The sequence below is a fragment of the Erinaceus europaeus genome, chromosome 17 (genome assembly GCF_950295315.1).
Source record: "Erinaceus europaeus chromosome 17, mEriEur2.1, whole genome shotgun sequence".
Classification (NCBI taxonomy): Eukaryota; Metazoa; Chordata; class Mammalia; order Eulipotyphla; family Erinaceidae; genus Erinaceus; species Erinaceus europaeus.
Window position 1 is genome coordinate 69,942,162 of NC_080178.1, and position 10,585 is coordinate 69,952,746.

The 10,585-nt window shown below is 39.6% G+C and overlaps 1 protein-coding gene across 1 annotated transcript in view; it reads right to left on the bottom strand.

Annotated features, from left to right (window-relative positions):
• The window catches only part of LUZP2 (leucine zipper protein 2), a 385,213-nt gene extending 382,342 nt beyond the window's left edge, over nucleotides 1-2,871 (bottom strand). Inside the window, exon 1 of the mRNA XM_060176997.1 lies at nucleotides 2,854-2,871. The gene's annotated coding sequence lies outside the window, so the exon portion shown is untranslated. The remainder of the gene's footprint in view (nucleotides 1-2,853) is intronic.
• Nucleotides 2,872-10,585: the final 7,714 nt, after the last annotated feature.

The window sequence follows — 10,585 nt, forward strand, 5'->3', positions numbered from 1 at the left end:
TAAGCTGAATATGGGCCCCAGATCAGATCATATTGATGGGGGTTACAGTCAACAATATTTATACACCTCTCCCATGTTTGGGAGCTACTCTCTTCCCTGATCCAGCTTTCTGGTCCTTCTTCCAGCCATGACATCATTTCCCCAGAAAATAAGTAGGATCCACCTGCATATCAGATTTCAGGTTCAGGAAAAACAAACAAACAACACTAGTATAGCCACAGGCCCTTTGGAATATAACTAAAATATGCCTACTAGCTATCTACAAAACAGAGACCCCCCAATTCTTCATCTGTACTATTCCAGCCTTTAGGTCCATGATTGGTCAACAATTTGTTTGGCTTTGTATGTTAACTCTCTTTTCAACCACCAGGTCCTAGATGCTATCATGATGTCGACTAGACTTCCCTGAACAGACAACCCCACCAATGTGTCTTAGAGATTCTCTTTCCCAGAGCCCTTCCCCACTAGGGAAAGAGAGAGACAGGCTGGGAGTATGGATCAATCTGTCAACGCCCATGATCAGCGGGGAAGTAATTACAGAAGCCAGACCTTCCACCTTCTGCATCCCACAATGACCTTGGGTCCATACTCCCAGAGGGTTAAAGAATGGAAAGCTATTAGGGGAGGGGATGGGATATAGAGTTCTGATGGTGGGAATTGTGTGAAGATGTATCCCTCTTGTCCTTTCATTTAGTCAATGTTTCCCTTTTATAAATAAAATTAAAAAAAAAATAAAGGAAAAAAAAACAGAATAAAGGTTATTCTTAGCAGTTATGTTTTTAGGTAAGTCTTATCTCTTACTGTGGACCATGGCTGAAAAAGATTGATGGTTGCTAAGATATGTCCTTGGACCTAAGGAGGATGAGGTTCATATAAAGGAGAGTGTTTATCTTGGAAAAAAACAGTATAGTGGAGGAACTTTGTTATGGAATACAGTACTGCAGAGTTTAAGTATACAACTTGGCATACAAACAGGATATAAGCCAGTGAAAAAGGCCACAGTGTTCTTGGTTTGCTGCCGTAAGCAACAAATTTGGGGAACTCTATTCCCAGAAGATAATGGATACTAGCAGCATTCCAGTTTCTGGGCAAGAGGGGCTTATCAGGTTATATTTCCTAGAGACAGGCAAGGACTCTGTCCTTCCAGTTGTCTTCCCATCTGTCTCTGACATGGTCACTGGCTGCTTCATTCTGAGGCCTCTGAGGTAAATACCACAAGACAGATGCAAGTGTAGTTTGTGTTTTTTCAGGAAGAGGCAAACAAAATTAGGAGAAAGATATATATATATATAATTCTGTATCTAGAAGGTGTGTGTGTGTGTGTGTGTGTGTGTGTGTGTGTGTGTGCGCGCGCGTGCACGCTCTCTCATAAGAGAGCAAAGCAGCCACAAAGATATCACAAAGATATCAGGGACATTGGTTTCCAGCCTTCTCATTTTGAGCTGTCTTCCACTGGATTATTCCAGAATCTCTGGATTCTGGCACATGTTCTCAGATCGATATGCATAGACGATTTGTCAAACACACAGCGCCAGCAAAGCCCCCATACACCCGGTTTGCTTCTCACATGTAGGCTTACTGAAATCAAGGATATTGTTGAATACTGACTCCAACTTATGCTCATTGGTGTGACTACAGGGAAAAAGAAATCTGGTCCTGTTAAGCCTTCTTTTCTGTTTCTACAAAGTACAGAGGGAGAGGTGGATGATGATTTGTAAACAACAAGAATTTATGTAGGGATTAAAGGCAACAGATGCAAAGCGCTTGGAACTACACTCCAGACACAGGAGTCTTAATAAGAGATGTCTGACATCACTGTTTCAGTCGGTGGCTATTAAATTAGAGCTTAACCGCTGCCCCAAATTCCACCGGTTGTTACTCAATGCTCGCCACCCCTAGGGTGTGATGATAAATAAAACAGGCTCTGTATTTCACCATCGATGGAATGAAAGAGTCACATAAATCAGTAAATGTAATAGGTTTGACAGAAGCTCTCCTACACCAAGTAAAACTGCTCTGGGACACAGAAGAATGTCTTGGCCCCACTGGCATGTAAACACAAGGGACAGGGACTGGGAACCTTTTTTCCCCTGACGAAGTTACCAATTTAACAACCAACACTTAAAATTGCTGTGAAAAGAAAGTTCTTAGATGGATTGGATTTCAAGTCTCCCCCACTGTTCCTTCCCTTGGCCGGGTCAGACCACATGGCCATATGTTCCCCGCAGGCCAACTGTCATTGCTCTCTGGTGATGGGACGTGTCTGAGTAAAGCTGAGAACAACATGGAAGATGACATTAGGTTCATGCTTCCATGTTGCTTGCTCTCAAATTAGAGATTATTATTTTTTTTTGGTATTACCCAAGATTTGAGGGAAATAAAGACAAGCAGCTTGGATTATCTAGCTGTTACTAATTTAAATAAGTCAAAAAAGACAGGGGAAAAAAATCCCATGATGGTATTACATCTTTTTTAAAAAAATCATTATATTTATTTATTTATTGGATAGAGATGGTCAAAAATGGAGAAGGGAGGGGGAGACAGAGAGGGAGAGAGAAAGAGAGAAAGAGAGACACCTACCTGTAGCCCTGCTTCATTGCTAACAAAGCTTTCCCCCTGCAGGTGGGGACTGAGGGCTTGAACCTGGGTCCTTAATGTTGTAACATGTGCGCTCAGCCAAGTGTTCCACCACCTGGCCCCTGATATTATCTATACAAAGAATATACTGGTGTCTGACAGAGGTGAGTGTAGATGGTAGAAAATGGTGAGCAGGGTATCAAGTCCAAACTCTGACATAAAACAGACAATAACTTACTGCTTGGCAAATGCAGTCAGCAGTACTGTGCTACGTACCTGCAACTTCTGAGAATAAATCCTCCAACTCTGACCACAATACACAACTGTAGCTTTCTCCACACATACACACACAGCAATGTGTGTTTTGCACCTGAACCAAGAGAGCCTGATGTATTGATTCAATTTCAATACACATCTAGCTTATTGCTGATGATTTAAGAATTTTCATATAGCTGATAAACAAGATGCTTCTTAATTTGTTAATAAAAAATTGAACATTATAGTGACAGTTGTAGAAATGTGTTTCATGAGTCTTAAAGGGTTTCTGAAAACATTTTTTTTAATTTCCTAATTGGATATTAGTGGTTTCTAGTCAACAGTAAAATACAGTGGTTTGTACATGCATAAATTTCTCAGTTTTCCTCATAACAGCTCAATCCCCACTGTGTTCATCAAGTTCCAGGACCGGAACCCTCTCCCCTCTCCTCAGAATCCTATACTTTGGTGCAAAACACCAACTCCAGACCAAGTTCTGCTTTGTATTTTCCCTTCTGATCTTGTTTTCAATTTCTGTCTACAAATGAGATCATCCCATCTTTATCCTCTTCTTTCTGGATGACCTCATTTTACATGACGCCTTCAAGCTCCATCCAAGATGATCTGAAATCATTTTAAAGAGATGTCAGTAAAAATAACTGTCTTAGTACTAAGTTGTTCTTTGTCTTTTTCCTCTTTGCTGATGTTTGTATTGACGATGTAAAAGTATCCATGGGTTCACCTTCTGCACCCCATAATGACCCTGGGTCCATACTCACAGAGGGATAGAGAACAGGAAAGCTATCAGGGGAGGGGATGGGATACGAGTTCTGGTGGTGGGAATTCTGTAGAATTTTACCCCCTCTTATCCTATGGTCTTGTCAGTGTTTCCATTTTATAAATAAAGATTAAAATAAAGTATCCATGAATGAAATGCAGGTGCCTATGCCTGAATTAGGTCAAAGGGACTTTTGATTCTATTAATAATCTGACTCCTTTTAATAGTTGGGGCAATGTATAGGAAGTATATACATTGAATAGAAAATGATTTTACTACAACTCAAAGTATGATGGCTGTTTTGAGGAAAAAAAACCAACAACAAACAAACATATATTGATCTGTTTGGGTTAGTATTGGATCTATACTTCCTCCCTTCCTTTTAGGAAACAAACTTCCCATGAAAAGAATCACCAACAGAAAACTGGAGACATTTAGTCTCGCCTTCAGCAGACATTTAAGTCAGTGTAAACCGAGTTCTATCACTTTTCACTAGTGGGAAGTTGACTCCTAAAGGTACATGGATAAGAGTGGAAAGGAAATTTGGGTCAGATCGCAAAACAAAACAACCTGTTTGTTGTATTAAGAAGGCGAGGCAATGTTCCACAAGCTAATGTGAAAGATTCCACGCAGGGAATCTTGGGCTGAGGAAGTGGTACAAAGCACATCGGTCACCATGCTCAGGGGCTTGGATCTGAGCTCTGGGTCCTCACAAGTGTTGGGATAGGTGGTGTTTTCCTTTCTCTTCCTCCCACTCTCTTTCTCCTGCCCTACTTCTCTCTGCCTCTGTCTTAATAAAAATAAAAATGAAAAAACAGGAAAATAAATGATCAACTTGGTGTCTTATAATAATACCAACAGGTGTTAAAATCAATCAATCGTGTGGAACGTAGAGATTGTATCAAGAGCTGGCAACCCACTATCTTGTGGAAACAGAGGGGCTGGCTGGGGAAGGCCGGCCAAAATCTGCTAAGACAGTACCAAGCTTTGTCACAATGGGGTGTTGCTAACCTGTTTGATTTTTAGATAATAAAATTTCTGTTAAGAAAAAAAAAAAACTTCTGACATTTTAGCAATTTATTGGGGAGAAGTTTAGTGATCTCAGTGCAGTTATTTATGCATAGGAACCATTTCTAATCTCACTGGGATAGATGCCTAAAAAACACTCTCATTCAGAAGGTTAGAAGCAGACCTACCCTATGACCCTGCAATTCCTCACCTGGGGATATATCCTAAGGAACCCAACACACCCATCCAAAAAGATCTGTCTACACCAATGTTCATAGCAGCACAACTTGCAATAGCCCAGACGTGGAAGCACCTAGGTGTCCAACAACAGATGAGTGGCTGAGAAAGTTGTGGTCTATATACACAATGGAATACTACTCAGCTATAAAAATGGTGAATTCACCTTCTTCATCTCATCTTGAATAGGACTTAAAGGAATCATGTGAAGTGAGATCAGTCAGAAAGAGAAGGATGAAAATGGGATGATGTCACTCATAGACAGAAAGTGAAAAACAATAACAGAAGGGTAAACACAAAGCAAAACTTGGACTAGAGTTGGTGTATTGCACCAAAGTAAAGGACTCTGGGGTAGGGGGAGGGTTTAGGTCCTGGAACATGATGGCAGAGAAGGACCTAGTGGGGGTTGAACTGTTACGTAGAAAACTGGAAAATGTTATGCATGTACAAAACAAACAAACAAACACACTCTCATAGACAGAAGTGGAGAAGTATAAACAAAAGGGGAAATGCCAACCATGGGAGGGCTGTCACATCCTGGAATATGATGGCAGAGGAGGACACAGGTGGGGGATTCGAGCGTTACGTGGGAAACTGAGAAATGTTATACATGTAACAACTACCGTATTTTTATGTAAACCACTGATCCCCCAAATAAAGAAAAGAAGAAAAAACAAACAAACAAACACCACTCTCCCCCTCACTTAGGCACCCTTCCACAGTCATGCACCAGAATCCTGAGTCTCCCCACCAAACATGTTCCTGAGTCCTTTGCTTTATTGCACTGCACCAAGCCCAGTGTACGTTTTGCTTTGTGCCTTCCCTGTCTTTCCTTTTTAAGTTCTGCCTGTGTGAGAGGTCATCCAGCATTGATCCTCCTCCTCCCTCTTCTTCTTCTTCATCATCTCCTCTTCCTCCTTCTTCTTCTTCTTTCACCTTTTGGCTTAGCTCACTTAGCATAATTCCTCCAAGCTCCATATAAGCATCTGTAAAAAATGATGCAGTCCTCCTCTCCTCGGTCAATTATAACAAGCTGATTAACCAAAGATGATTCAGACTTGAGTTTCCCATCCTCCATAGCTGACTTCATGCACCACCCACTTTCATTTTGTTGTTGTTGTGTTCCAGCTGTCTTGTTTTTTTAAATTAAAATTCTTGTCCTTGGGGTCACTGATTTTGTGATGTTACAACATATAGACGGTGTGATGTACAGGGCAGCCGTGCGCTAAACAGAGTGCAAAGGCAGTAGAGGGAAGAATTAGTCAGTCTGTAAATGGAAGTAGATAGGGCACCAGAGTGAATGTGGCCTTTTAAAAGATTTATTTATTAATGAGCAAGCCAGAGAAAAGAGCAGAGAAGCAAAGTATCAACTCCAGTTTATAGACTGCCAGGGAATGAATCCAGGATCTTATACTTGAGAGTTTAACACTTTATCCACTGTGCTACATCAGGGATACTATGACTTTCTAAGTACCTGAGATTGGAGATTGACTATGAAAATTATAGAGGACTGGGAGTCGGGTGGTAGCTCAGCAGGTTAAGCGCAGGTGGTGCAAAGGGCAAGGACCGGCATAAGGATCCCGGTTTGAGCCACCGGCTCCCCACCTGCAGGGGAGTCGCTTTACAGGCGGTGAAGCAGGTCTGCAGGTGTCTCTCTTTCTCTCCCCCTCTCTTTCTTCCCCTCCTCTCTCCATTTCTCTCTGTCCTATCCAACAACGATGACATCAATAACAACAACAATAATGACTACAACCACAATAAAAACCAACAAGGGCAACAAAAGAAAAATAAATATGAAAAAAATTTAAAAAAAGAAAATTATAGAGGATAAGTTATGTACCCAGAAGCTTCTTTTTTAAAAATTTTATTTATAAAATGGAAATATTGACAAGACCATAGGATAAGAGGGGGCATTTCCACACAATTCCCACCACCAGAACTCTGCATCCCCTCCCCTCCCCTGATAGCTTTCCAATTCTGTTTCTCAGTCTTGATGTCAAATAAGAAAAAAGAAAAACAGTTGTTGAGTTTCTCAGGACACAGAAGAGAACACCTGATAGAAGTATGAATTTAATTCTATAATTAATTTTAAACCAGTGGGTCCAGCCCAGGAATGAATTCTCTAAACTATAATTATGATTAATGTGAATGGCAAATTCATGCCCTGTTTGTTTATTAAAACCGGGTAATCACAAAAATATAAATTGTCAAATCTTTATTATAGTAAGGTTAAAAGGAAATGTTTCATATAAAACACTGGGGAGAACGTCCTTAAAATATTCATCCTAAGGGTTAAATAAACTCTGGAGGTAGACTAATCACACATGGACATGGACAGAATATTCACCACAGAAGAGATCCAAAAGGCCAAGAAACACATGAAAAAATGCTCCAGGTCTCTGATTGTCAGAGAAATGCAAATCAAGACAACAATGAGATATCACTTCACTCCTGTGAGAATGTCATACATCAGAAAAGGTAACAGCAGCAAATGCTGGAGAGGGTGTGGGGTCAAAGGAACCCTCCTACACTGCTGGTGGGAATGTCAATTGGTCCAACCTCTGTAGAGAACAGTCTGGAGAACTCTCAGAAGGCTAGAAATGGACCTACCCTATGACCCTGCAATTCCCCTCCTGGGGATATATCCTAAGGAACCCAACACATCCATCCAAAAAGATCTGTGTACACATATGTTCTTGGCAGCACAATTTGTAATAGCCAAAACCTGGAAGCAACCCAGGTGTCCAACAACAGATGAGTGGCTGAGCAAGTTGTGGTATATGTACGCAATGGAATACTACTCAGCTGTAAAAAATGGTGACTTCACCGTTTTTAGCCGATCTTGGATGGACCTTGAAAAAATCATGTTGAGTGAAATAAGTCAGAAACAGAAGGATGAATATGGGATGATCTCACTCTCAGGCCGAAGTTGAAAAACAAGATTAGGAAAGAAAACACAAGTCGAACCTGAAATGGAATTGGAGTATTACAACAAAGTAAAAGACTCTGGGGTGGGTGGGTGGGTGGGGAGAATACAGGTCCATGAAAGATGATGAATGACATAGTGGGGATTGTATTGTTAAATGGGAATCTGGGGAATGTACAAACTATTGTATTTACTGTTGAATGTAAAACATTAATTCCCCAATAAAATAGCATATGCTATTAAAAAAAAAAAAGAAGCAAGACAAGGGTAAATAAAGGTGAAACTTTAACAAAACTCTGATCCATTTTAGCAAAAGAAAAAGGAGGTGAGAGGGGGTTGGGGAAAAAAATATATAAATTGTCAGTGCTCCAAAGATGAATGTCATGGTTCTATTTACTGCTTTACACATAATAACCAGTACCAGAGATTCTCATATTGATTTTCACTCCACATAGAATCTTCACTCAAATGTGTCCTCACAGAATATTTACTTACATCATTTAGTGAATGTTACAGACACAGAGAAGACATTAAAGTTCACTAATAATACACTTCTGTACAAATTAGTTAACTACCAAAGAATGGTAAATATTCACAGCAACGACAAAAAAATTGCAAACTCTTAAAGTATGTTGCACATCTATTTTTAATTTCTCCCTATTTCTGTTTTTAATAGATTTTTCAAGCATGTTTGTATTGCTCTCTTATTTTTTTCTCTATAGAATGAGATTTAGCAAATTCCAACATGTGTTCAAAGATAATACCCCTTATCACTTTTTATGATGCTGTTAATTATTTATTTTCCCCAAGGATACACATGATATTTTCTGTGTTTATATTTCATTATTTTATGAGGTACTCATGGCTTCATTCATGGTGATAGTGTCTAATTTCTTCACTACATTTTTTTGAAAGAGCAGTGTGTGTGTGTGTGTGTGTGTGTGTGTGTGTAAGACAGAAAGAAATAGACAGAGAGAGAGAGAGAGAGAGAGAGAGAGAAAGTAGATAGTCACTGCTCTTGAGACTTCCCTGATATGGTCAATGCAGGTTCTATGTGGTTTTGGGAAACCCAGAGCCTTGCACATGATGAGATGTGTACTCTATCTGGTGAACTAGCTACAGGTCCCCTAATAGATCTTTGAAATGTTGCAATGTAGGTATCTATGCGCTGAACTGCCAAGTGCAGGCTGGTCTACACTCTGGGGCCAAACTTGGATGATAACCTGACTCCAGGTGTAGCACCAGCTCAAGACCTGTATTTTGTGGCTCAAAGCCTGTGTTGCACTTGGTACTTTGCACCTAGCAGTAGTGTGTGATGTAATGTGGACACTCCATTTCTGATGTAAGGACTCAGCTGACTAATGCATACATCTAAGGCGACTGTATCAGCCTACAGTAGTAAGGGCTCTGCTTCAAATATTAGACAAGAGCATCTGCACTTTCTAGCTCCGCTGATGTCTGTGTCTGTTTTCTTCCAGTGAGCAATCTCACATCCCTCAAGCCCCTCCCCCTTCCCCCTTCAGCGAGTGAAGGCTGACCCTTGACACCATGTTTTCATAAAGTATAAAATCTTATGCTGCAAAGTTTTATTTATTTATTTATTTATTTATTTATTTATTTATTTATTTATTTTTGACTACTGCACACAAATCTCCCGGACATAGACCTTTGGTATTTAGCTCTATGAATTAGTGGGTGTTGGAATTAGTCTATCAACAGTTCACAATTTCCTTGATTCAGTGCATGTGGGTGACTGAAAAGATAAGTGAGACAAGCCAAATGGAACATTTGTTGAAATATTTCACTTTTCAAACATGTCTGGTATTGTGTCATCACAGCTTACACCACCATACAATACAAATAAGAACCTTCCTTGAAATCTATGCAAAAATTCTACAACCATCTGTGTTCCTAAATATTTTCTAAAAAAATTTTTTTGCTCATTTTTAAAATATTTTATTTACAAAATTAAAAAAAAAAATCAACAAGTCCATAGGATAAGAGGGGTAAAATTCCACACAATTCCCACCACCAGAGTCCCGTGCTACATCCTCTGCCTTGAAAAATTTCCTATTCTTTATATCTCTGGGAACATGGACCCAGGATCATTTTAAAATTGTGTTCTTTCATATTAGTATTGATAAATGACATATAATTTAGAGATACATACTATTAAATATTTTCTTGGGGCCAGACAGTGGCACACCAGGTTAAGAGCACATAATAAAATATTTTCTCCATTCTGTAGATTCTCCTCTCCTTTTTTTCTTTTTTTTTTAATTTAAGAAAGGATTAATTGGGAGTCGGGCTGTAGTACAGCAGGCTAAGCGCAGGTGGCACAAAGCACAAAGACCGGCATAAGGATCCTGGTTCGAACCCCGGCTCCCCACCTGCAGGGGAGTCGCTTCACAGGCGGTGAAGCTGGTCTGCAGGTGTCTATCTTTCTCTCCTCCTCTCTGTCTTCCCCTCCCTCTCTCCATTTCTCTCTGTCCTATCCAACAACAACAATAACAATAATAACTACAACAATAAAACAACAAGGGCAACAAAAGGGAAAAAATAAATAAAATAAATTTAAAAAGAAAGGATTAATTAACAAAACCATAGGGTAGGAGGGGTACAACTCCACACAATTCCCACCACCCAATCTCCATAACACCCAATCTCCATAACATAAATTCTACAACCATCTGTGTTCCTAAATATTTTTTAAGTTTTTTTTAATTTTAAAAAATATTTATTTATTTTCCCTTTTTGTTCCCCTTGTTTTTTTATTGTAGTTATTATTGTTGTTGTTATTGATG